The sequence below is a fragment of the Lonchura striata genome, chromosome 1, assembly GCF_050655825.1.
Source record: "Lonchura striata isolate lonStrDom1 chromosome 1, ASM5065582v1, whole genome shotgun sequence".
Lineage (NCBI taxonomy): Eukaryota > Metazoa > Chordata > Aves > Passeriformes > Estrildidae > Lonchura > Lonchura striata.
Window position 1 is genome coordinate 33,972,315 of NC_140703.1, and position 27,215 is coordinate 33,999,529.

At 43.6% G+C, this 27,215-nt stretch overlaps 1 protein-coding gene across 32 annotated transcripts in view; it reads right to left on the bottom strand.

Annotated features, from left to right (window-relative positions):
* PAK1 (p21 (RAC1) activated kinase 1) overlaps positions 1–26,226 on the bottom strand; it is a 76,065-nt gene extending 49,839 nt beyond the window's left edge. For 4 of the 32 annotated variants that reach the window (XM_085574261.1, XM_085574324.1, XM_085574359.1 and 1 more), the window contains exon 1: positions 25,975–26,226. The gene's annotated coding sequence lies outside the window, so the exon portion shown is untranslated. The other 28 variants (XM_085574390.1, XM_085574232.1, XM_085574298.1 and 25 more) reach the window with 14 other exon arrangements.
* Between the last annotated feature and the right edge of the window lie 989 nt (positions 26,227–27,215).

Sequence of the window (27,215 nt, forward strand, 5' to 3'; positions counted from 1 at the left end):
TCAGTTAGCACAAGAAACATTCTCAGGAAGAGAAAAAAAAAAAGGAAAAGAAAAAGAGAGTTGTGTACACAATCCTGATGGAGAACTCAGAGGTAAAGGGGAACATAGAAGAATTTGAAAATCCTTCTTCCCACAGGATGGGACAGATGAGCCCTCCTGAGCTTGAAATATGAATAGGCAGTGACCACCTAAGGGGAAATGGGCAAGAAAAACAAGACAGTGTGTGCTTCACTCTAATGATGATGCTCCACTGAGGTGCAGGAAAGAAGCTCTTCAGCTGGGCAAACCTTCTGCCAGCCAAGGTTTGCACAGCAACATTTTCTGAAGGGATTTGGGCCTTTTTTCTTTCTTACTGTTGAGATATTGCTTGATTTTTCTTAAGTGTTGCCAACACAAACACAACATCTTCCCTCTTTCTTGCATAGAGACAAAGCCAGAACAACTTATGATCTCAATCACTTGGTGATAGTCAGGAACTTCAGGTACCTACTTTCAGACTCTTGACTTCTAAAATACATGTAATTCAATTTTGCTTGAAAGCCATATACTGATAAAAGTTGCAGGAATTTCATAGAAACATTCTCCTAAAAAAAACCAATCAATTATCTGAGCAAACAGAATTTCAATAAATTTGTGCTGTCATTTTGAAAGAATTTAAAGTTTTCAATTTAAAATACATGGGGTTATATATTTTCCATTTATGAAAAGTAGAGTTTTCAGAACATCAGTGTTTGCCCTACAGAATCAGTGTCTTCTCCATGCACTGCTCTAAATCACCAGCTAATTTCTGTTTCCACATCTTTGGCATTTCACCAGCATTACTGAGAATCCAAAGAACATTTACTGGAAATGTTTTTGGTTAACCAACTTCTTGTTCACAAATCTCAGCACATGTACAAACTCCAAGGGCTACAATCCTGCAGTTTGATATCTAGTAGAAGACAGAGGAATCAAGTCTCAGTCTCCTTGATTTTTAAAGGACAGAAAGGTCATCTGTAATAGTTGAGGGGTACTTGGCCTTAATGCTAGCAAGCCACCCACTGAAAAGAGTGGGAGTTTAGCCCAAATTAGGATTTCAGGATTTATCCCTGTAACACTTCCCACACAGTACTACCTGACAACTTCTGAAAACTGGCAAAATGTGAGGGACATGCCAACACCATCCCAGATGAGGTTTCCAAGAGTGTGTTTTGTAACAATTGAATTCAACCAACACCAGTCTGCATATGCACATATTCTCACAACTCCAAGGGGGTTTAGCATGCTGATTTTAAAAGCACAATGGCTAAAAACACCTCTCTGATAACTATTCAATGCCAAACAAACCACACTTTAAAACAACCCCAACCGCAAAGCAGTTGCATCCAGGGTATCATTTAACTTGTGCAATAATACCCCCATCTTCAGATGCTTTTCTAGAACTTTTTTCCATCACCCAAATCCCTATCTTTTCCAACCCAATACCTCCAGAACTGGCCTAAAATAGCTGCTGTCATGCCCAACACGACCTGGGACAAGGTGGATGGGTTTACAGCCAGGAGGCACTGAGGGCTGAGAGGCCAATTTCTACTCACACAGTGCCTTTGAACCCAAATCTAATGGTACTGATGCTCAGGAAACCAGTTTACCACTGGCTGATGAACATTTCCATCCCTGTCCCATTCTTAACTGAGCAAATATTGACCAGCTAAGTATGTGCCAGAGCTGAGTGCTTCTCCTGAGGGAAACATGTCTGTGAGCCCTGTTCAACCCAATCTGGCCTTGATCCTGCAGGGAGCTGAGGAACTTGGATATTCCAGGGCCAAAGGCTTTGTACAGTACCACTGGGCCTGGGTGCTGCCCAAACTGAAACCCCTGGTTCTACAGACAACAGGATAAGGTCTGCAGCATTTAATTCTTTAAAAGATCTTTTATTTGGATCCCTGGAGGCAGCAGGGCTTTGCACAAGACAGGGTCAACACCTATGGTGCAAGTCAGGTCATTATCTTTGTTAATAACCAATGCAGCAACTGGGATACAATAGGTAAGAGGAACAGCCTCTTTAGCTACCACAGCATCTCCCTGACAACAACCAAGAGAAATAACCCAAACAAATGATAGAAAAAAGGTTTAAAAGACAATCAAGGACAGTGGGGCTTTCAGAGACTGAAACATGACTCATTTTGGAGCAAGAGCACAGCTAAGTAGACACATTGCTGAAGAAACATGACAGGTACCACTCTAACAGCAGCAATTAGCTAGCAAATGACAGGTTATTTGGTATGCTTGCATTTTTCCCTGAAACTAGTCATTTTTAAGAGGATCCAAATGTAGGAGAAAGAAAGGAGCCTGATTCAAAGAATTAAAAAAACACCAAATTAAATAGCAAAAAAAAAAAAAAAAATCCCATAGCTCTCAGACTTACATTCTCTAGACAGGAAATCTTTGAAGCAGCAAAAGCCTCTCTGCCCTTCACAAACCCTTGATATCATAATCACATTTTTAAAATATTGCCTTCTTGAATGATGCAGATTAAAAGGCGTAAGTAATTCTCTGACATACTATTGAAAACCACACAGCAGCAAGAAACAGCATTTATCGCATGCAAGGCCATTAAACTATTACTTACAGCACAATAAATTGTATCCATACAAATAGCACTGTCACCGCTGAGAACAAAACTGAGGAAATTCCTCATCCCTGGCCCCTGGGGTTTGAGTGAGAGAAGTTGAACTGCTCCTGCTTGGAGCAGGGTTTTGTCCTGCAGAAACAGTGCAGTATCTCAGCTAACACAGCAATTGTCCTGTGATTATCATGCACACTTTATAGTCAGTGAAACAGAAGAGAACTTTCACTTCAGAAGTAGTTTTTAAGGCAAAAACAGAGGAAAGCTTTTCAAATTATAACTGGGAAAGGACAAGAAGAGAAGCTTATGCTTTTTTATGAGTCAGTAAAGCAATGCTGAAACAATTGAGGCAGGGGATGGTCACAGGAGACCAGGGTTCATTTGCCACACCAAAAGTGGGTTTATTTTCACAGAGTTAATGCACTTGTCAACTACTCGGTCACAGCCCCAAACAAGAAGGCTGCCTGACAAGACAGAGCAAGACACCCAGCTGGCTCCACAGTCTAGACAAAAACTTGCTTCTCTGAAGCTTTTCTATTTTCCCTTCCTCTTCCAGAGTTAAAACTGGAATGGCATCAGTTCCTTTCCCAAATGGAAAGCCCTCTGAGAGCAAAGCAGATTTTGAAGCTTTCTAGCAACTACACAGATCAGGCCGCCAGAGCTTGCTGCTTACATGTCTATGTTCAGAGCATCCGCAGGGCAGTCTTGGGCTCAGAGCAGAGCTACAGTTGGATGCTCTCCAGAGGTATTTTGGGAGAACAGAATCAAATTGCCACACGAATGTAATTGCCAAGTTTCCATCTACTGTTTCAGCAATTTGCTTGACACGTTTAATTTCAGATGAGAGAGTGGTAGAGTAATATGTTGTTTTTATTAATATGTCCAAATTCCTTAACACAGCATTCATATCTTTGGTATGGTGCAGGACTCTTTCAAGTCCTGCTTTTGATAACAGAAAGCATTACAAATTCTTCATGCCGCCTGGAAAAAAATATTTGGATAGACTGAGTTTAGGGCAGTCATTGAGAAAGGTGCAAAGCAATATTCTTAAATTACCTATTTAAACTACCTATCAAAATCTACAAATCTGGAGCAGAGAATTTTAGTCCTCTGCTTTCTTTTCAGCAGTCCATTCAGAAAGCCAAGCTTTCAGACATCTGTAGAACATCTGGTCACTTTTTACCTGAAGCTTTTAAATTCCCACACAGAGCTAACTCATCTGGGAAAAGAAGATTTCCCTGCCTTCTACCCCACAGAATTTAAGAGAGTTCAAATTCTGACCCCTTTTGAAAAGCCTAAGATCAGCGTGTTTCTATGCTCCTATCACCAACTCATTGTCCATTCAGCTCCTGCCCATTGCATCTCTCCATTTCCAAACTTACAGACATCTCACAGAATCCCAGAGAATACACTGAGATCATCTGAATGCATCAATATGCATTTGAATCATTTATTAAACCCACAAGGCATCCACTGTCAGAAGATCCATAAAGAGTGGAGAGTCAGTGTGTATGATGACTTCCTCTTCACAATTTATTTTTAAAAATATTTCAGTCCCAATTCCCACAGAACCAGAATGTCACCTGAAGAGAACTGTTTCCCTTCAGAGCTACATGAGAATTCAGGTTTTTGAGCAAAGCTGAGCTATCAAAAAACCAAGTTGCTTATATATCTAGTTTCCATTATAGAGAAATCCAACATTGTTTGTTACACTCTCCACATATAAACTGTTTCTCTTCAACATTTCAGAGCAAAGAAGTCATTAAAGATTTAATCTAAAAAGTGAGAAGAGATTACAGACCTCTAAAAAATTACAAAAGACATGTCATTCTCTAACACTGTTCATAAGAATTGAGCTCTATCTTTATAAGCCTGTCATTTGGATTATTAGCTTTTTAAAATGTGAAAGAACTGAATCCCAACACTGACTTTCAAGACTAAGAGCATTTTGGTCTGAAGATGATTGACCATAGCAAAAAAATCAAGCTAAAGAGGGCAGGAAGTGGCTTCAGACCTTTTTAGCAGGTATACTATTGCAAGCACCAGTTTGATATTAGGCTGAACATCCAACTGCACAGGAAGCACCAACTCTAAGCCAAAGATAGAGCAAGTCCCAATTTACAGTTGTATAGAAGCAACAAAAAAATCCATTCTTTCACTCCAGCTATCTGAAATTCTCTCCTTTCTTGAATTCTTAGAAAAGGGCATTCTTCCTGCTCCATTCCACTTTACATGGGATTCCATTAAAGTAGAAATTCCACCTTTCACATATTTTTTTGACACAATCTTCACACAGGAAGATAGATTTTAAAGAGAGCCTGAGCTTGTAGAAACTGCATCTTCCTACTCCACAAGTTAGACAAAGTGTTCCAAAATCATACTCTGTGTAGTAACAGTAATTAAGATTTTACCAGTTTCCTTAGAGCTCTGCAGAGCCTATGAAAAACCATTTAAGTTTTCAAGTCACAAACACCACTGGCCCCATCAGCCTCACAGACTCAAGAGTGGTTTTACAACGAGTGGGTCACACTTCTGCAGGCAATCTCCAAGTCCTGAGCAAGAACAATGCTGGCCAGAGCTGTGACAATGCAAAAGTAACAGGCAGCACTTGAGCACAATCTGGTCAATAGTTACTGCTTAGAGATCCCACAAGAGCTCCACTAGACATGTTGGAGGAAATATTTTTGCAGAAATCCTCTCACAGGCACAAAGGTGGAGAAAGAAATGGTATAAAGCTCTCAAGCACTACTTTGCTTACTCTTGTACTAATGAAAGAAACCCACAGCAGCACAGACCTCAGCATAAGCATGAGCTACTCATGAACACTGTGGTCTTTCAGTGCCCAAATACTGTCTACAAGAAATCTGGAGGGGAACAGTTTACAAGGGCATGCAGTGATAAGACAAGAGGAAAAGGCTTCAAACTGACAGAAGGCAGAAGGTTTAGATTTTACATTAGGAAGAAATTATCTGCTGTGAGAGGCACTGGCACAGGTTGCCCAGACAGACTGTGGGTACCCCATCCCTAGGAGTGTTCAAGGCCAGGTTGGATGGGGCTTTGAGCAATCTAGTATACTAAAGATTTCCTTGACCATGGCAGGGGGTTGGAATGAGATGATCTTTGAGGTCCCTTCCCACTCAAACCATTCTATGATGGATACCCTGGCTCCAGGCAGCTTGACCTGGTTAAGCCATGACATTGCCCGTGCTCCAAATACACCTCACTGAGCTACAAAGACAAGCACAAAGCCAGGTGACACAGACTTCAACGTGATAACACAATTCCAACAGACATTCAAGTACAGCCCCAGCTTCCTCTAAAAATGAAAGGCTTCAGTGAGATAATTCAAGCAATTAAACTTACACAAAGCCTTGAGTCACTTGCTGGGTCAAGATCCAGCTGATTCCAAGAATCTGTATGCGGCTGCTTACCCAGAAATTAACCTACTGCCTCAGAAAGTGTTGCTTAATTTAGAAGAGTGATTACTTACAGCACCTGCTGCTAGCCTCGCAGCCCGATATGCCAGCTTCTCCAAAATTAATGCTAAGTCTTCTAAAATTATTTACATAAGTCATTAAGGAAAGAACTAAAAAAACTGTGCTAAATGTAAAACATAACAATCAGCTGGGTTATCAGCAGCAATTGAAATTGTAATTTCCAAAGTAAATAGTGTGAGTTAAGGCAGTTTGAGCTGAAGTTGCACAGCCAGTCCTTGTGGCTGACTCCCTTCCTCAGGCAGGAATAAGCAGCAAACACTGCACAGGAGACACACACCAAATTGTGCATGGACATGACACCCCACCTCAGAAGTAGCCCCACATAGCACGAGAACCTTTGCAAAAGAGGTGTCCTGGTTTTTAAGCCACATTATCTGAAGGTTTTAAATCTAAAGCCAAGCCCACGATAGCCTTTTCATGCAAGCAAAGAGCCTCTAGCAGCAGCTGAGGACTGAAGTCAGCAGGCAATGGAGAGAGGGAAAGAAGAGAAGAAAGGAGGACCAAAGAGCAGCTTGATTCCCAAGCCTTAGTCCTTCTCTAGGAGTTTCTGGTCACATCTACATCTAGAGACTCTAAATAAGTACACAGGCCCTAACAGAATGTATCCAGGAATGCCACTGCAAGGCCAAGCTCAGTAATTTTTAATCAATCATGGCAACTGGCAGAAACGCCCATAGACTGGAGGAAAGCAAATGTCAGTCCTGATGTGCCAGAAGACCCAGGGAACCACAGGTGTGTCTGCACAAACCTCATCAAGTTCAACAAGGAGAAACACAGTTTTGCACTCAGGGAGGAACAACCAGAGGCACCTACTGTGGTGCTGGGGTTCATCCACATGGAAGACACTCCGGCAGAAAAGGACCTGGGGGTCCTGGTGGCCACCAAGTTGAGCATGAGCCAGCAATGAGTCCTTGCAGCCAAGAAGGCAAATGGTGTCCTGGGCTGCATTAGGCCAAATACTGCCAGCAGGTTCAAGGCAGATGATCCTTCTCTCCTCAGCACTGGTGAAGGCACACCTGGAGTGCTGGGGCCAGTTCTGGGCTTTCCTGTATGAGAGGCACACAGACCAGAGAGAATCCAGCAAAGGGCTGCAAAGATGCTGAGGGGAGCATCTCTTCAATGATGGAAGGTTGACAGAGCTGGGAGTGTTCAGCCAAGAGAAGCACAGGCTCAGGGGGATCTCATCAAGGTCTATAAATACCTGCAGGGAGGATGCAAAGCAAACAGAACTAGGCTCTTGTCAGTGATACCCAGTGCCAGGGCCAGAGGCCATGGGCACTAAGTGAAACACAGAGGGCCCCTCTGAACATCAGGAAACACTTTTTCACTGTGAAGGTGACCAAGACTGGCACAGGCTGGCCAGAGAGGTGGTGGAGTCTCCATCCTTGGAGATATTCAAATGCTGTCTGGGCACGGTCCTGGGTAACTGGCTGTGGATGGCCTTGCTCAATTACACCAGCTTGGTCCAGATGACTTCTGGAGTTCCCTTCCCTCAACCAGTCTGTGATTCTGTGAAGACATCTACCTAAAGGTGTACAGGCATCAAGAAGAGCCATTCCAAGACACAATGCAAACTTTTACCTCAATTTTAACTACCGAATGCATATTTTTATTCTGCTTGAAAAAAAAAAAAGACATTTCAGTAATGGTAGCTGAGATGTTGTGCACTTCCTTCCAGAAGAAGGGGTTCAGAATTAAAGATGTAACCCTTTACCACACAGCTCTATCTCAGGGAACAGTCAGCCCACTCACTTGTGTGCACACAAATTGGAAGCAATCCACATTTGGGGGCTTATTTATTTTCCTAATCAAGACAGAGGTTATTTGCAAAAATCCAGCTGGGATCTTAAAACCCACTTCATGCACTCAGAAGGACTTTCTCAGCAGCTTGAAAACTTCCAACAGTCTATGCCTGCTTCCTCCCCTGACCCATATATATCAAACTCTAAAAGCCACAAGCGGCCTATACAGAAAAGTTTGCCTTTTAGGAGATGAAACAAAGAACATAACATTCTTGTCTGAGTGCAACAAAAACAGTTTGAACAAGATTTCAAAAGGTTGCAGTCATTACAGCCTCCCAGAACTAGAGGCACCCAGTTGCAATTCAAGCTACACAGCTCATCTCTTTCAAGCCCAAAAGCTTGGCTAAGTTTGCAGGTCTTTTGGGGACACTAAGTAAAACACCGGAGTGCCTCAGCTCCAGACACCAGCTGCCTCAGAAGCCAAGGCAAGCAAAGTAAAACTCAAAGTACTGAGGCTTAGGAGAGCTGTGTGGGCAAAATATGACTTCACCCATTGCTTTGCAGCTGTGTAGCAGGCCCAGAAAGCATCACACTTCATATTATTCCTTAGGGTGTTCTTAATTCCTTGTTTATGGCTTATGTCTTGAAGCCTCTTCTAATCTGTACATCCTTCCAAAAGGACCCACTATCTGCTGTTCCACAATGTACAATGAATTAATGAAGATTTGATATAAATAAATCGCCTGAAATTATTTTGGAAGAGAAAATGCACAAGAGTTTCTCCAGAAAAGCATACAACTCCTCCTTCCTCCACCTCCTTGGCCAGCTCTGCCTGTACAAGGGCTTCATAAAATTTCAGGACCTTTTTCTAAATTTTAAGCATTGCACAGAAAACCATTCATGCATAAAGCACTACTCAGTGATAAAATGTTACTAATGTGGGTGAAAGAACAACTTCTGCCAGGTAACACAGAACACCTGAAAGTGCACATCAGCTCCACTACCCTTCTATAAACTGAGGACACAGCTGAAGTGAGTTCAGAAAAGTCACACAGATTTACAGCAGAGGGGAAACACATCTTCTTCTACCCTATTCTGGTTCTGTATTTGCGACCCTCCAACCCTCTGTTAATTTTGCAAGCGACTCTGGAGCAAGGCAGGGAGCAGGGATCTGCTGCTGGAACAGGCTGCCAGGAAGAAGCTGCTGCAGCTGGTACCACACTCAGAATGGAAACAGCTCAGAGAGCAGGAGGAGCTGGCAGCACTCTGCCATCCTTACCCATCTTCTGTGCAACTTTCCCAATCAGAGACATTGGCACTGCTCACTCTCTTTTGCCTTTCCACCTGAATGAGCCTCACAGATTTGTTCCTGGTTTAAACTACTAAGTGATTACAACACTTTACCCTACTCCCTATAGGGCACAAGTTGCATAAAGCAGAGATTTGCATCACTGCTCCTGGCACAGGTTACAGTGTTCTTGTTCCGACCACCTCTGCCAGGAATGGAATTTTCATGTCACAGAATCATGGAGTCTTAAAGGTTAGAAAAAAAACCTTTAAAATCACCAAGTCCAACTATCAACCCAGCACCACCACCACATTCACCATTAAACCATGTCCTCAAGTGCCATATTCACACATTTTCTGAACACTTCCACGAATGGTGACTCCACCACTTCCTTAAGCAGTCTGTTCCAATGATTTATAACACTGTCATGAAAAAAAAAAAAAAGTAATATCTAATCTAAACCTCCCCTAGCATACCTTGAGGCCATTTCCTCATGTTCTATTATGATGAAGGAAATGGTCAGGCCTCTTCCTCTCGAAAAACATTTCACTATCAGACATTTCTCTACAGCTTCTGTACTCTGAGGTGCTTAAAGCCTTCAGACTGACGTTGACCTTGTTCCCCACTTACCTCAGGCTGAATCTGTTGACCTCCACTCAAAGCACATGCTCCAACCTATGAACTCACCCCAAAGCAAAGCGCATCCAAGCTGTGACACGACCATCACATTCCTTTCTCTCTAAAGTGCACTCATTATGTTGCTCTGCTGAACAGCTGAAGGAAATCTATTCCCACAGGCTTATCTTTGCCCTACCTCCTTGCTCATCTGTTTCCTCCCTCCCCAGGAGATTGGTGGCAGATGCCCACCTGGGGCTGCAAAGCCCCAGCATCACCAGCTAATTTCCAGTAATTTTAACTTCTAAACACTTTTCAGATCAATGGCATGAACTGCCACTTCAATGAGACATTAAGAGCTGAGCATCAAAACCCTCCTTTGATTCATGTAAGATTCTGGTACGAGAAGCCAAATTTCTAGACAATCCCTAGAGCCAGCTCTTGGGGCAGAAGCAGAAATAGAACAAAACCAACATTGTCCTCATGCAGTGGCATCATGCCAAATCTCTCCAGGCTTTTGACAACAGAAAAAGTTGCCAGCTACCTCCAGATTCAGCAGGAATCATGCTGAAGGTCTCAGCTGTGCAGTCAGTCACCAGTTTAGCTTCTTCAAACACACCAAGGTTCTGATAACAGGAGAGCAAAACCATCTCCAGTCTGAGAGAATTTCTGAAAGGGATGCTTGCTTCAGTCACCACAAACAAGCAGCAGGTGCTAACAGGATGCCAGGTTTGACTCACAAACTTTATTAGCCTCTTTAAAGTGTTTGTGGTTTGTTTATCATATTTTTCTTTGTGCACAGTGAAAGAGATCATATTTTATTTGTATGCCCCACTTCCAGTACAGTTCCAGCAACAGCTGAGTTTTAACACCTTTATTATTTTTTTTTCTTAACAGAAAAATAAATAAACAAAAGGCCATGCACACACCCTGGATTTTCCCTCCTTAATGGTACAGAACCATTTTACTCATCTACTCCCTGTCCCTTTCAGGTTTTACAACTCAGAACAAATTTTAGCCAACAGCATTTGTTTGTGACTTCCAGCACCGTTTGTTTTATTTCTCAAAGATGCAGAGAACCATGTTGACCCAATCCCATTAGTACTGCTAGTAAATTAGCAACTCAGCTGGCTGGTGGGGATCACATTTTGATCATAACAGGCACCCCTATTCCAAGGAGATGGGTAAACCCTGGCAACAGGCAATGTGGCAGAAGCTGTCTGAGCCAGGAACAGGACATGGCCGAAAGGGCTTGGAAGTAGATTCACATCCCATTTGACCACTCCCACTACAGGGACAACAATCTCAGGCAGAGCTGCAACAGCCACCCCAGTATCTGCCCAGAACCACATATTAGTGGCCCAAAATAAAGCTGTGAGGAGGCAGTGCCTCTGCATTGGTTCAATTCCTCTGGCTGTCAACCAGCTTGGAGCAAGTCCCACAGGTACAGAAAACCTGAGAGATTGGAATCAGGCCTCCCACCGGAGAGGCAACCTGATTTCACTGGCCTTTTCATCAATCCCTCAGGGCTGTTTTCACTCTCTCATGAGAATCTGGGATATAGTTATGTAAAACAGATTCCTCACCCTTAATTAAAATACAGTTCACATGCACACCCTGCTGAAGGCAGTATTAAAAAAAAAATTACTTCTATGAGGAATAAGTCACTTAAAAATAAAATCTCATTGTGCACACAAGGGAGTGTCAAACACTTGCCAGCCACCTGGATAATTGCTTCCTATGAAAAACTGCACAGGAGAGCCCTGGGAAAAGGAAGGGTCATGCAGAGATTCTTGCAAAGGCAAGAGTCTTGCAAAGTGCAAGTGGGATTTGCCCTGCACAGGTGAGCGCCTGAAAGCCTGTCACCAAATTCTACCTATTCTGAGGCTACAGTCACCAATTCTCCCCTACACTAGTATGGTCTTCCACCTATTTTAAAATCAAAGCCCATCATGTTTAATCAAAAGTTCTCTGGCTGTAAAAGGATTAGAGCTAATGTTTCATAATAGCTTGACCTGCTGACTTTGTGATTTAAACCTGTGTTCCTTCCTTTCTTCCCATATGGAACAGTCTCAACTATTTTAGCTTCTTCTTGGAAGGTGGCCCATTTCATTGCCCTTTCTGCAATGCCACTGTGCTCTGCAAGAGATGTGGAGACCAGAACTGCACATCACCCACAAGATATGGGTGCATTGAGCATTTATACCAAAGCCAAATGGTGTCATTCATCACTTTCCCAATGAGGATGGTGGCCTGTGTGGTTGCTGCTGCAGTGATGTTTCCCTCTCCATCATAAGATGTGAAATTGTCCCAAATTTTTTACTTTCTATTATCCATGTGGCTTAAAAAAAGCCACCATAAAAAAGCCCTTCCTCCAAACTTACAGGAACTTAAATTGTTGACAGAAATTTTATGAAAATCCAAACATCTTATATCCACTTTAACCCTTCTTTATTGACACCCCACAGAACTTCATGGGATTGGGAAGCAGGATTTTCATTTTCAGAAGCCGCACGGACTTTCCCATTAACAGTTAACATTTCTTTACATATTCAGAGATCCTTTCCATTCCTGGCAGCATGACTCTTTGTTGTGTTGTTCCCAGGATCCCCTCTAGAGCCCTTTTTATAGTTGGGAATCACACTGGCAGCTCCCCAGTCCTCTGGCACAGCGGCTGTCTGTAGTGATAAACAGCTTGGCCAGCAGTTCTGCAGTTTCACATTCAAGCTCCTCAGGATTCTTGAATGCCATCCAGCTCTGGTGACTTATTAACATTTCTCTATTTGGTCTCATTTTTCCTTTAGTAATTATCTGTAAGTAGTTTATTGATCTATTGGCTACAAAAAGTACACTTGAGACGGGAACATCCCTAACACCTCCAGCAGTTAAAACTCAATATCGTCTGCTAATGCTTTATCATCTTCAAGTAGCTTTTTTACACCTTTGACATCAAACACTCCCCAGGATATCCAAATCTTATTGGATTATATCCTCACACATATAATATTTATGTCCTAGTGGATATCCTAGTGATGTCCTAACATCTCAGAAGAGCAGTCCCACAACAGACTGTTTTACCTACCTGGTGTCCCCCTCCTACCAACCTGTGCCCTGGACTAGCTGTCACCCTGCTTTTCCCTCCTGTTGAAAGTTCCAGTTTCAGATACCACAAGAGATCAGTGAGATTATACTTGCCACCATGGCAGCCAGCTGTAAGGCAGGGTGGAGATCCAAGCACTAACAATCCAAGTTTGGGACAGGAGTTTCTTAAAGCTCCTCCTGTCTGGGAAGCAGCTCTTGTGTGGTGTGATGTGATGACACTTACAGATGCCAGCCCATCTCAGGTGCAAACAACTGCAGATTTTAGTGGTTTACCCTGACTGAAGTACTAAAGCAGGTACCTCCCTCGCTGCCACACAAAGTGTTTCTGTTCCTCAGCAGGACATCCCTGTAACACAAGGTTCTATGAAAATTCTCCTTTTGAATAGTGCTGTGTGTGAGGCTACCTGGCTGCACAAGCACTTGCAGAGTAGAGGCTCCATTTCTTTCTTCCACACCCTCCATTCCTTGGCATTTATACCCTTCAGAATTCCATAGCAGTCCTGCCCTCCTACTCATTTTATAAAAACTACACAAGTATATAGCTTTTATCTTCCTCTTGCGTCAATCTCTCCAATCCCAAAGTCACTTCTGTTGCTTTCCTTCAACTTCCTTCTGTTTATCTACTAGAAAGTAACAAAAATCAAAGCCACCATTACATCACAATAAAAAAATCCCCCCACCCTTCGCACTGATTAGCAACATCAGACCCAATTTTCAGAAAGACATTTAAGAGTTTTTTAAAATACTTTACCAGCCTAGGTGCCAAATCCCAACAGTTTCCGAGGGAATCAAGCGCCCACGCGCTTTCTGGATTCCCACTAGATGCCTACCCACATCTTTTAGTGTGTAACCACATGAAACACTACTTTTGTTCTCAAGGTTAGGCTCCCAAGTGCTGCTAAGACAGTCCCTGAATGTTCCCACTGAAACCCACAGGCTACTGAGAGAGTTATGCCTCCTGGTTAGGGAGAGGAAAAAGAAAACAAAAGGAAAAAAAAAAAAAAGGTGGGGGGGGGGTGGGGGGAAGACAAGAAAAAGGAAAAAAAAAGAAAGATAAAAACCTCCACAACTTTTGGCTTTTGCTCTTTGATGCCGGACAGATCTTACCAAATACCTGCTGCACAGTTCCTGCCAGATGAAAGCTTTGTTTTCATCTTGGCTATGAATTCTGAGGCACAGATGTTACTGAAGTCTTTCTGCATATATTGCAGGGTATTCAGAGATAAAACAACATTATGCTATATCAGAAATATGTTTTCCTACTTCTCCTGTGCCTGCTGCTTCCCTGTTTGCCCTTTACACCTATATGACAGAACTAAGCATATTATTTCTCCAGTACTGTTGTGGTTTATGCTCACTGTGAGCCTTTACTGGCAGTGTTTAGGTAGAAAGTGACAAAGAATCACAGCACCTCCATCAAAAAGCCATCAAACATTTGTACAACTCCTACGCTTTAGCTATGAAATGGAGGACTGCAAGGTAGAAGGGGAACAGCAAAACAGTAGGATTATTTACTTTTTTGAGATTGGCTGCAGTATTAGCAACTTAATTCTGTCTCAGAATAAAAATATAGTTCCAGCTGAACACCATAACAACTTTGGGCCCAGCTTATAATCATTCTCTCAATTCTGAAAAACTTCTCAAGAATACATATAATACTTACACGACACAGGACATTATCCAGATAGGCAATGGGAAAATCCCAAAAGTGCTCTGCTACACTAACAAATGAACCCACTAGGCAAAGCACAGAAGCCCCTACAGCATGACAGGGATTACAAAAATTACTCCTCTATATGGAATCAAAGCAGGATTCAGAGCCACAGAACAATGGGATGGGGAGAAATACATGACCCAGTTGTGATTTCTTGTAGGGTCTTTCTCACAAAGACATTTATTAAAGACAGAGAACCAGCTAAAGAGTCCAAATCAAAAGGCTGAAGAAAGTTGGGGCTGTTCAGCCTGGAGAAGAGAAGGCTCTAGGGACACCTTAAAGCCCCTTCCAGTACCTAAAGGGGGCTACAAGAAGGTTAGAGAGGAGCTTTTGACAAGGGCACAGAGTGACAGGGCTAAGTGGGGGGTGGGCTTAAGCTGAAGGAGGGTAGGTTTAGGTTTGATATTAGGAAGAAATTCTTTACTATAAAAGTGGTGAGGCATTGGCACAGGTTGCCCAGAGAAGCTGTGGATGCCCCACAGCTGGAAGTGTTCAAGACCAGGCTGGATGGAGTTTTGAGTAACCAGCTCTAGTAGAAAGTTCCTTGCCCATGGCAGGGGGGTTGAAACTAGATCACCTTTAAGGTCATTCCAAGCCAAGCAATTCTATGATTCTATAAAATCCATTCTGCACTAAGGACTTTCAGTTCTGCAGCATAAGCAGGTCCTGCAGGAGCTGACTGGGCAGGTGCTAGAGGTTCAGAGAGCTTGGGGACAGAGGGATACAAGAACAAAATAAGCAAAATAAAAAGCTGTATGCAGCAGGTATCACAAGGACAGAGTTAAAAAGGCACTTACTTGAGCGTCAGTTCTGAGGAGCCGCTAGATCTCACTGTATATCTCACAGACCTTACCTCCAGCTCTCAGACCTGCAGGCCTGAGATCCAGCTCTGTGATCTTTAATACTACGCCACAGCTACAGTCACTCATACTGCTTTGCAAAGTTTCCTGCCAGGTCAGCTCACAGCCAAGTGCTGAAAGAGAAAAGCACCCTTGCCTTTGGATGGCTGCGTGCCACGATGAGCTCAGCTGTGTCAAGCTTCATCCTCTGATCCCAGCTCCTAAGAAACTCAAGCAAAGAGCACACTCCCAGCAGGTGGAGAGAGATCCCTCCTGTCCTTTCATCATGCACTCAGTCTCCAAGAAAATGCAAGTTCAGAATTATACTTTTAATGTTAATTTTGAGTTGACCACATCAAAAGGAAAACAGCTGCCAATGACCACATCCTTGCTTTATAGTTTGGGGGAGAAGGGGAGAGCAAGCTGGTGTTGAGGAAAAAAGCAAAACACAAGCTTCTCATATGCTAGTCAAGAAGAATCTTAAGTCAACCACACTCTCCTCCAAAATTTGTACTTAATTCATTAGCAATTTATAGCCCTCACAGAGAGAGTTTCTATGCTGAAACTAGCACAAGTTGTGTCTATAGAGAACCCTTTCCCTGCTCACCCCATTCATACCCGGGTAAAAAGAAAAAATGCTCACAAGAGAGCCCCATCAGTGAAGGGAAGCATGTGAATTCATGAGAAAGGAGGTTCAGAGCACAGAGATCAGGCATGCTCATCATCTTGGATTTCAGATGATTTACCTACAGCTACAGGAAGTGCAGATGGAACAGGATCTCAAGCCTTCAAAAACAAACACAGCTACACCACACATTGGATGAGATCACCTTGTTGAAGTCACTGCTCCTCGATACTGAGCCAAAATAACAGGGTGGGATTCAAAAAGCAACATCATCAGAAACACAAAGCATCCACTGTAATGCTAAATTTAAATCAGGTATGATGTAAAAAGCAGAAAGCCACTTGCTGCTCAGGTGAAATTCTTTTCATCTTGATGACCATTACATCCTAAACCACACGTTTACACATTTAATGCTGCCATATGTCATCATGTGATGAAATGTTTTTGAAACAAACAAAAAAGCCCACACAAACACTGTTGGTGGCATTTGGACTAGGTCCCAGGATGAGTAAAGTATTGGATCAGAAGGCAGAAAGGGCTCCTGCAGGATGTACCTAGTGTTAGAAAGAATTGATTCTTAAAAAACTACAAAGGTCACCTAGAATAAAATTATGTGAATTAAACAAAGAAAATTATCTTGATGATCATCTAATGAGCTGCAGGAGATAAAGGAAATCAAGCTGAAAGCATTTCGACATTAGCATTTTTCTAAAGTAGCAAATAACTTTAAATGAAACCTTTGCCTGAAAGAAAAGACATTTTTGGTTGGACAAAGTAAATGACTAAATTCTTACAATTTTTTACAGCTCATCACTTCTGAATGTCTTTCTTCTGCAACTCAAAGGCTTGTTTCAGAGGCAGACAAAACAAACAAAAAGCTGGCATTCTGAAGTCTACAAGGTAGTGAGATTTCTGATCTGCCCTTGCAGCCTTCTGCTGCCTGACACCCCCAAATCCCCTCTTCACCGTGAGTCAATTGGAAACGAGCTTGGAGGGAGGGGGGATTGTTAATATGAGCTGGCAGGACAGTGTTTCAGCAAGTATAACTGGGATGTGAAAGCCAGCAGCCCTGCTATGACAGTGCACTGAGTCACTCGATGACGAGCCACTGAGGCATTTAGAGATGGATTTTGACTTCTAACAAGTGACACTGCTTTGCCTCCTCTAACGGAAGGATGTGCCTTTATTGAACCTGGGATCCAAACACCGCCTGTGACCGTCTGCCTCCACTAAAGACAGCCTACACGGAGGAGTACACTGTTGCATATTTTCTGTCTTGCAGGAGAGCCCTGAAGGAGTCTGGAGTTGTTTGTTTTCTCTTCTTGAATCAAGTCCTGCTTTTGTCATTCCCAGCCCTACCCTTACCTTCTCAGCCTTAATGAAATCTACAGATTTAAATATTCCCAGATACCTCATCACCAAAACTACCTGCTTGATAGAGAAGATAGTGGGTTTTTTCCCCTATCCAGTCTTCAACCTCCTCCCAAGCCCCAAAGAAGATGCTTTGTACTGGGGGGAGGACAAAATATTTCACCTCCCTGCTGCTCATCTGTGCTTGCCCAGTATCTTCAGGATCACAGAAGTATGAGGAATCTGTTTCTCATCAGTCTTAGGAGTGGCCAGGGAAAGTAAAGATAGGCAGGAGATGAGCAAGGTTTCTGTAGAAAGGCAAAAGAAAAACCAACAAACAATGCTTTAAGAGATATGATCAAAGGAAGCAGAGAAAAGAAACCAAACAGGATGAATACAAAAGTTAGTTCTCCATACACGCTGCAAGTTAAGTCCAGTATTGTTGTCAGGGCCCCCAGAAATGGCAAGAGACACAAGTCTGATACCGGAGGTTACAGCTCCAGATAAAATGTCAGTTTAATTTTATTCATACTCTTTAAAATCTGGTTTAGGAATATATGCAGAGGAATTAAAGCTGGAAAAGTACTTCCAGTCTCACTTCTTCAATGTCTTTTGGCTGTGGCATGGTAGTGGATGAGACTCCTGCTGATTGCTGTCACTATGGTACAACCTTTTTACTCATTCTCTCTGCTACCAAGGGAGTCAAAACTGAAAATAAGAATTTATAGCACACACAAATGTAGGAGACTGCAATTTTTCCCAGACACCGATTACCAAGACATATAGGCTGATGCAACAATAAGAAATTTGATGAGCCAGAAATTAAAATGCAGATTTTTATATTAGATCAAGATAATTGTGAAACAATACTTGCTGCTGGTGCTGCAGTTTATTCTCCTTCCTTCCCCCACAACTTCTCTGGCTTTCTGTAAGGCTACTCAGTGAAGACTTCAGCGATTCTGGAGTCATTTTGGAGAATTAAGTTATAATGCTAGTAACTCACTGCTAAGAGATAGTGGATACCATCACTTCCTCACCCAAAATTAGGAACTGGAGGCTCAAACCAAAGCCTCTGTGTGCTTAAATCTCTTTATTTAAGTCTTCAAGGCACATTTGGATCAAATTCTGTCATTTTTTTCTACAGATAGGAGTGGGAGAAGTCTCATTTTTATGACACATATTTTTGCATAGCTTTTACATCTCCAGAATCTTGGAGCTTAACAGAAAGCATCAAACACCTTAACACACACCCACAACTGCATACATTTTACCAAAGAACATTACCAATGACTTTGATTATCAGAAAGGGGATGGTTTTGATGAAGGACTATATGGTGTTATCACTTCTGGGTATCTCCTTTGAGTTCAGCTCCCAAAGCTTTTTCATTAACGCAAGACCAGAGAAGTAACACTGTGGACACACAGAAGTGAACACACAGCTTATTCCAAAGTGGGTCCAATGATGAGCACAACAGCAGGGTAAAACAGGGGTGGGAACTAGAAGCTTGTGGTTAACATTTTGTGGTTAAACAGAAAAATCAGCTCTCCTGGGAAATGTCGCAAAAAAAAAAAAAAAAAATTCAATCAAACTTCTGTAGAAAAAAGAAGTAGCAATGACCACATCCATAAGTGCCATCCACTTAGCAATCATTCAAGGATCTTAGTTCTATGACTTTATCTTCCTTCCAGCCCTCTCTCTTGCATGGAAACTGAGTATTTCAGAGCAATTTCTCATTCCAGCAAGAATTGCCCTGAGTCAGGTGGCTCAAATCCTTTCAAGCAAAGCCTTTATTAAAGATACTATTTTAAAAAATCACAATACTTAGTAAAGCATAGAAATTCATATTAGAAATCCACTTCTAAGTAATTTAAGGTTCCATAAGGCAATAAGATCTGTAGCTTTAAAAATTACATTTATGTACTATGGAGGCAATATACATATTTCTGAAGAATTGGGAAAAATTAGACTCTTTTCCCTTTTAGGAACAACATGCCCTTTCACATACTTGTTCCTTGAGTTCCTGATCTTGAATCAAAGGGTTTTCCCCACTGTGTGCTGTATTTTGAGACAAATTTGTCTGATTTGCTAAAATTGGCCAGTATGTGAATATCAGCCATTTAGTTTTTGACCCTACTTAAAACCTCATTAGCCCAATTATACACTAATTTAGATCACTCTCAATAAAATAAACGTTTTAGTACTATGCTTACATCTTCAAGTCTATTAAAAACATTGCCCTACAAAAAACAATGTTTTACTAAAGAAAACACTGATGAACTTAGGCTCTATTAAAAGTTAACATATTCTGTGGTTTGCAGAGGAAAATGACATTAAAATTTGTTTTATGTGAGATATTCTTGAAAGGATAAGGACATATAAATTGTTCTATTTCCAGAAGAACTGCAAAATGTAATAAGACTTTGATAATTGAGTACCTTATTAATTTTAATGAGCTAATCAATATTGCATTTCAAATCGTGATGTGTCCATTTGCTGCTAATCCCTCTTTGTGCTGGGCACTCCCTGGTCTTTGCAGCTGTTACCTGACAAATCTACCTTCTATTGTGAAGGGACACAGCAGTTCAGGCTCAGGTGACCAGATTAATGAGCAAGAAAAGCAGAAGATATATTACAAGCCTGGCCTCATTTTTTTCCCTCCTCTTCCCTGGCACATGCTGGCATTAGAGAGCTCCAAAAGAGCCTCAAACACCTCACACAGGTAAGCACAGGGCCTTGAGCTGAATGAATCTAACAGCTTCAGTAGCGTGCAGAGAACTGGGAGAGAGGGGTTGGAATATCCCTCCCTTCTGCTGCGGAAGGAAATCAGCTTTTGCTTCACCCCAAACAAGCCTGAACTCTGGAAGTGCATGAATTCCACATTCAGCTGTGACTTCTATCCTCTCAATGCATGATTGAAATAAGACATTCTTGAAATACCAACTAAAGGCAAATCACAGAATCATCCTGGCCTTCAACTAAGCCTTCAAGTTGAACGTATTGGCAAAACTGCATAATGTTTACTTATAGATAGCTGGAAAAATTAAATACAAGTTTTATAAAAAGAATCACTTCTCTACTATTTCCACAGAAGAGACTGGGTTCAGAGGCCAAGCCCCTCTTATTTTAGTATCAGCAGATAACGTGCTTTTGGGAATATGTAGGTATCAACAATAATCTATCTTGTGATTTCTTCATGCTAAATAAGTGACAAGCTATTTTGCATTCCATTACATGCAAAAGAGGAAAAAACCCACATGATGCAAGCCACTGGTTCAATTAAAAATATTTCTTACTCCAGCTCTTCATGAGTAGAACATCAGCCCTGAGAAATGGGCTTTTCCTTGTAAGTGAAGCATCACATAAATACTGGTGTGCCACTACAGTCCTTAAGAAAAGTGATAGTTCAAAGCCCTACTGATGCTTAGAGTGGGTAACTCAAAGCAGTGCTGTGACCTTAGCAAGCCAGGCTGACAAACCTCAGGCTGCCTCCTAACTGTATTTGATTTTCCTTCTCTCTGCTGCCACCTGGAAAGTCATCAAATGCCATCAGCAGTAAGCCATGGACAGACACTGTAACTACATGCAGCAAGTTCACAAGGGGCAGGAAGCAAAGCCTTAAGGTACACTTGGAAGACTTTATTCCCAAAACACTCACAATCTGAATAGCAATTATTTTCCTCCCCCGTTTTCCTTTAAGATTACAGGTGGACAGACTTTATGGATAAAGAAGAAAAAAAAAAAGGCATGACACAAGTCTTCATGCCCCACCTGCCTGCAGCACATACTCCCCACTTGACCAGATCACAGTCCCAAAGCTAAAGGCCAACTGAGATCAAGGAACTGTTTGCAGCTAGATGTCATATGCTTCAAGGCAGTCACAATATATTTTGTGCACTGTCTCTCACACAGTAGTTGGGATCACAAAGGGCTACTTTGGTGGAAATTTTTTCTTTCCAGAAAGTACCTTTGGTTACTACTTCTGGAGTCTTATGATTTGGTCCAATTTTCACAAATTAGGACTTTCTTTCTACACCAGTCACCCTTTTCTCTGCCTTTCTTTAAACCTAAGATGATACAAGGTTGCCTGATTCAGCACCACTTCTGACTTTTGACAGGAAGTAAGAAACAGAAGGCAGTTATACCAGCCTAAGAGTAAAACAAACTAGCTCTATGACAGGTCCAAAGAGTACAGATTGCAAGAAGGAAAGAAGTTATGGAGGGGAAGTTATTGTTTAACCTGCGTCTCAGACTACACACAAGAGATTGATAGCGTAAAAGTGGAAGCTGGAACACTTGGATTGACAGCCTGAAAGAGTGTATTAGTACACAAACCAAAACTGAATACTTGGACTTTTTCTTCAAATCCCCCTGGAAATCCACTTCTCAGATGGCTTGTTTTGCTAAAATGAAGAGAAAGGGTTAAAACCACACTACAACAGTGCTTTTGCTGATGGATTTGTTAGCAGTGCTGTCTGCATCCCCAAAGTGAGAGGAGCAGGTAAAAACTCCTCTCAGCTACTCCAATGTACAGTACAAGACATGGGAGACAAGGGAGACCATGGAGACTACACGAGGAAACAGCATTTTTAGAGTACAGCTCTCTGACCTATTTTAAAAATACCTACTGGAGGGTGACACAAGGCACATCCTAAAAGGGCCTTTTTCTCCCTGTAGATCATACTGGGAACCTGGGGAGACATGTTCCGCTCAGAGCAATCATGTTTTGAGCTTGGAGCATTCATGCTTTTATCAAATGGATCCTATGAAGGGCCCCAAAATTGCAACGTGCACCCCAGGGTCATGTGCCAAAAAGAAGACAGACCACTGAAGGACCTAAAGACATCCAAGGCTCTGAGGATGTGCCCGAGGTGAGATGGGACAAAAGTCAGCTCCCTTTCCTGCACAATGCCAGGAGCAGTCATCACCACTGGAGCACCAAGCGTTACCCCTCACAGCCACAACATCACATCTGCGCATGCTGTGCGTAACTGCACCCGAGGGCAGGAATTTCAAACCTGAACTTCAGTTTGCATAAAAACCTGATTAGTACAAGCAGCATCAGGTACTTTGGACCGATTCATTCCCAAAGAGCATTATGTGCCTTAACCACAGACAGGAAAAACTGATCACTGACTTCTGTGCTACATCAGTGAGCACTGGCTGACAGTCCCAGTTCTGCTGCCACCAAGGGGAATGGACCAAAGCAGCTCCTCCCAGGTGAGAGCTGTGCAAGTGCATAAAAAGAGTCACACACTGGACTATGTTCTCCATAAGAGCAAGCCCTCAGCATCAAGAACGTCATGCTTACATTGTCCTCGATTCCTATACAAGCCAAGACATCAGGCTGAGAAAATTAGTTCAGCTCATTGCCAAATATAGGAAGATATTCTTTGACACAGTACCATTCTGCTACACAGTATTATTTTTCCTTCCCATAGAGGTAAAAAGCCAACAGTAGGCATTCTTGTACCTGTCAGAGGGCTAATGGCTGACTAGGCTTTTAAGAAATATGGCTGATTTTTAGTTGTCTAGTTTTAGTCTGTGTCTTGCACATCCTCACCACGACTGGTCAGTTTCTTTACAAAGTCTTTTTGCTTCTGTTATCTGCTGTTGACAGGATTAACTGTAAAACCAGAACACTTTGAGGGTGGAGCATTGGATTATTTCTGTATTTTTCAACTGAGAAAAGTTTATTTCAGCTCTAGGTTGTTCTGTACACTCTTAAGCATATAAGGAAATTGGACCATAGCAACAAGCTTTTGAAATTACAAACCTTCCCACACCAAGGAAGTGAGACAGGTGCACAAAAGGGAAAAAGAAGAAAAGAAGCCATTCTGCAGTTCACAGTTATAAAAAGACAAGACACTAATCAGCAAACTGGTGAAATTCATGCATTGAAATCAAAGCTGAGAGAAAAGGTCTCCCTTCAGAGCCTGGAAAAGGATAATAAAACAGTTCTTTGACCTCTCCAGCAAAGAGAGCTAGCATCAGTTTTCAATCCAGCGCAAGAAAGGCAGTGAAAAACAAAATAAACAAGCAATATATTTCCACTTGTGGCACTTATATTGGACTTGTCACGTATTTCTTCCTATATCCCCATTATGCACAGAAATGCATGAACTAAAAACCTCACTTTTCTCTACTCTTTTTTTTTTCTGTGCAACATCCAGAGCACAAAGTATTCCTCAGAAACCGGTAAAAGCATTCTTGCTGTCATGCTACAAGAGCATTTTCTTCTTCAAGTTTATTTTTGGCTTTCATTTCCAAATCGAAAAATGGCAGTTATATCATCCCATTTAAAGATGCAGGACTCAAAAAGGCTAAAAAAATTACCTGGCAGTTTATTGTCCAGTCTTAGACTCCAGCTCTGTTATACAGTACAGCTGAGAACAAATTCTGTTCTGTGGCACAAGACAGGCAATCCAGAGTTAAATAGAATCAGTATTTAAACATATTCAAATTCCCACCATAGCTTCTGTTCCCTGTGCAGAGATGAGCTTCATTTCTCTGACTTACCCACAAAAAAATGCACGGGGAAAAGCAGTCTCCAAGCATCCAGTGGACACACACGCAAACTGTTCCACAAGGAGGAGTTTTTCCAGCCTCACCCTATAAAGCTGAGAGCAAGACCAGCACACCCACACTAAGAGATATTGAAGCAGCGACAGGAAGATGCTCCCTGCTTGCCCAGGTAATGTGCAACACCAGGAAACTCCCAACTGTAGAGAAGGGGGAGGTGGTTCAGTGAAAGGCATCCATAAGTCACTGGGCAAAGAGTAATTGCGAGCAAAGAAAACAAACATTCTTCCCTCTGTGCCCGATCCAGCCATTTCACCCTGCTACAATACCTACTTTTACTTTGAAAATGAAAAGTGTGGCTAACTGAACAGATTTTATAGTTGTTCTCACACACATACACATCTCATACATAGTTACCACAGAAAGTACACGCCTTACAGCCAGTCCCAAGCAAAAGTCAGGTTTTGACACCTATTTATAAATCTTGCTCCAGAAGAAAAAAACTCCTGGAGGCAATGTTGAAATAAGAATCAAGTAATGCTCAGCAGGAGCAGATGCACCGTGACACACATACGGATGGAGCCAGCTATTCCCAACAATCATGAATTTTAAGCCCTCTGGATAACAAAAGCAGCAAGACCAGGGAGTGCAGGCGTGGGAGAGCTGTGGATTGGGGCATTTCCATGCACAGTGGAAGACAGAAGCGCTAGTACCTCTGAAATCCCGTCCTGCTGGTGCTGCCTTCTCTAGCGAGCTCCCAGGTGCATTCAAGAGCACCCAGAGGTGCCAGCCATCTCCGATGTCCCTTCACTGCCCCCCACTCCCCAGGTAGAAACCACTGCTTTGAAGAAGGCTGGATTGAGACCACCTGACGTTCCCTCCAATCTGAATTATGCCGCGATCCCAAAGTTCAGCTTCGCTTTTAAGTACTTTACTAGGAAAAAAGTCACGGTTTCGTACACACATGCGGGCGGAGGGGTTAAAAGACAAGCTCCCACCTCTCCATCCCTCCTCCACCAGCCACACAAAGCCCGAGGCTTCATCAACCCATCGCCCAGCATGGGTCCAGCTCCTCAATTCTTTGTGTTTGCCCAAAGCGCCCGCCCCTCCAGCCGAAGGCAGGACGGGTGCTTGGCAAAAACTGTGGGCTGAGCGCCGATTTCACCCCAGCCTCTGCTCCGGGACCCCAAACATGCGGCCCCGAAGGGCTCCCCGCTCGCAAAGCCCGGCGGCTGAGAACAACTCCCTTTGTTAAATGAATGAGTCGGGGAGGCAGGAGCGGGGAGGCAGGGGGGGGGAAGGCAGGGTCAGTACCCCCTTCTACGAGAAAATTTCAAAAGGAGGAGGGAAGAGAAGGGCTGAAGAAGAAGAACGCACCCGTCCGCTCAAGCCCTGCGCAAACTTCCCGGTTACAAAACAAGCGAGGAAATCCCCTTCCCCGGCGCGGCGGCACTCACCTTCCGCCCGCCGCAAGGTGCTGCCCGGTCTGCCCGGCCCCGCTGCCCACGCCGCCCTGCCGCGGCCGGCGCCGCCCCGCGCCCTGCCCGCCGTGCCGCGGCCATTGGCCCGGGGCCCGCCCGCAGCCCCCCTGCCGCCAAGGTGGGCAGCCGGGCCGCGGGGCGGGACGCAGCGGGGCGAGGGGCGGGGGCAGGTCCCTGCGCTTCGCTCGGCGGCGGAAAGTTGTTTTGGGAACGGGAGGTACCTGCGCGGCGCAGCGGGAGCCGGAGCGCCCCGGCGCTGCCCCGGCGCTGCCCCGGCGCCGCGGGTGTGCTGCGGCCGCGCTGCGGCTGCGGGCGGCTCCCGGAGCCCGCGGCTCCGCCGGGCAGCGGCCGGCAGCGGCGCTGGCCTGCCTGGGACGCAGAAGTCTTTGGCGATCACGCCATCAGCGGGGAATCGCGGCAATCGCAGCAATCGCGAGCCGCGCTGCGCTGACTTTATTTCTGCCGCCCGTACCGCGCTGCGCTATCGCGGAGCCGGCTCCATTGTGCTGAGGTCTGTGTGCGTGCAGACCCAAAAAAGGCAAGAATAAAACGGGCTCTGCCCTGCCGCTGTGTTGCACAAGCCGAGGCGTCTATACCTTATATTGCCGGGATCCGGGTGTCCCCTCTCCCCGTGTTCCGCAGCTTGCTGGAAACTTGTCACCCTAGTTAACAGGAGTTTTCGGCTCAGCGCTTGTGCTGCGCCCGGAGGGAAAAAGAGGAGGGGTTTGGCTGCACGTACAGCGCCGGGCTCTCGAGAAGAGAGGTGAGGTGTTCTCGGGACGTGCTCTCCAGAGGTGGGAAGGTGAAATGTTGAAGTGAAGCAGGTAGTTACAGGCAAAAGGGAGACGAGCTTTATACCGAGACAGCACACGACAGATAAGACAGCGCTGCCACAGTCTCGCCCTTCCCCCTTGTCCAACATTTATCAGTTGCCGTGATAAGTTTGTTCAGGAGTTAAACCAACAGAAAATTACACACACAAATTAACATCGCAAAAGTAAACAAATGGAGGAAGCGAGAATTCGAGTCTGGGACTGATAGGGAGAGTGAGAATGCCACAAAGCTGATTTCAGTCAGCTGAACCTGCTGTGGAATTACGCACTTCGAAGCACTTTCCTCTGTTGGATACATTTAACATTGGGCTCAAATCCACACACACAGGCAGATCGCATGAGCTCCCTCAAGCATCCTCTGCTCGCAGTTTGGTTGCAACATAAAGGTTTTTCTGTAGTTCAGGGTAATATGTATCAGTCCCATCACTTCAAAGACAGGATCAGACTGTGTCAAGAATCCCAGAGATACATGGGAGCTTACTGGATTGCTGCTGGGGGGAGGGAATGAACTGAGGCAAAAGCCACGTAGCTCAATTTAAATGCTGGATCCATAAAGGGGGCTCCATGAAAGCTGGAGTTAAAACACAAGAGTTACCCTTTGACCCTGAACTGAGAGCTGAAGAGTGACTTCCTTTTTGTACCATGCTTGAAATATCAAAACCTTTTCAGAAACATGAGTGAATGCTGACAATATTTAAAAAAAAAAAAATTTTGAAGCCAGACAAGAGAACAGCCCAAAATACTCCATAACCATGCCTGTTTGACAAGACATGTTACCAAATACATTCATTCAACCACATGGAGAATAGATAAGTCAGGAAATTGCAGTGGTTGACCTAAGGCCTGGTCCATATACACTGGGTGTACTGCACTCTTCTGAGCGCCGGAGAGGTCCATCTGGGGTGCTGTGACCAGTGCCAGGCTCCTCAGTCCAAGAGAAACATGGAGTTCCTGGAGTGGGGTTGTATAACTATAGTGTTTGCCCAAAGCACCTGCCCAAAGAG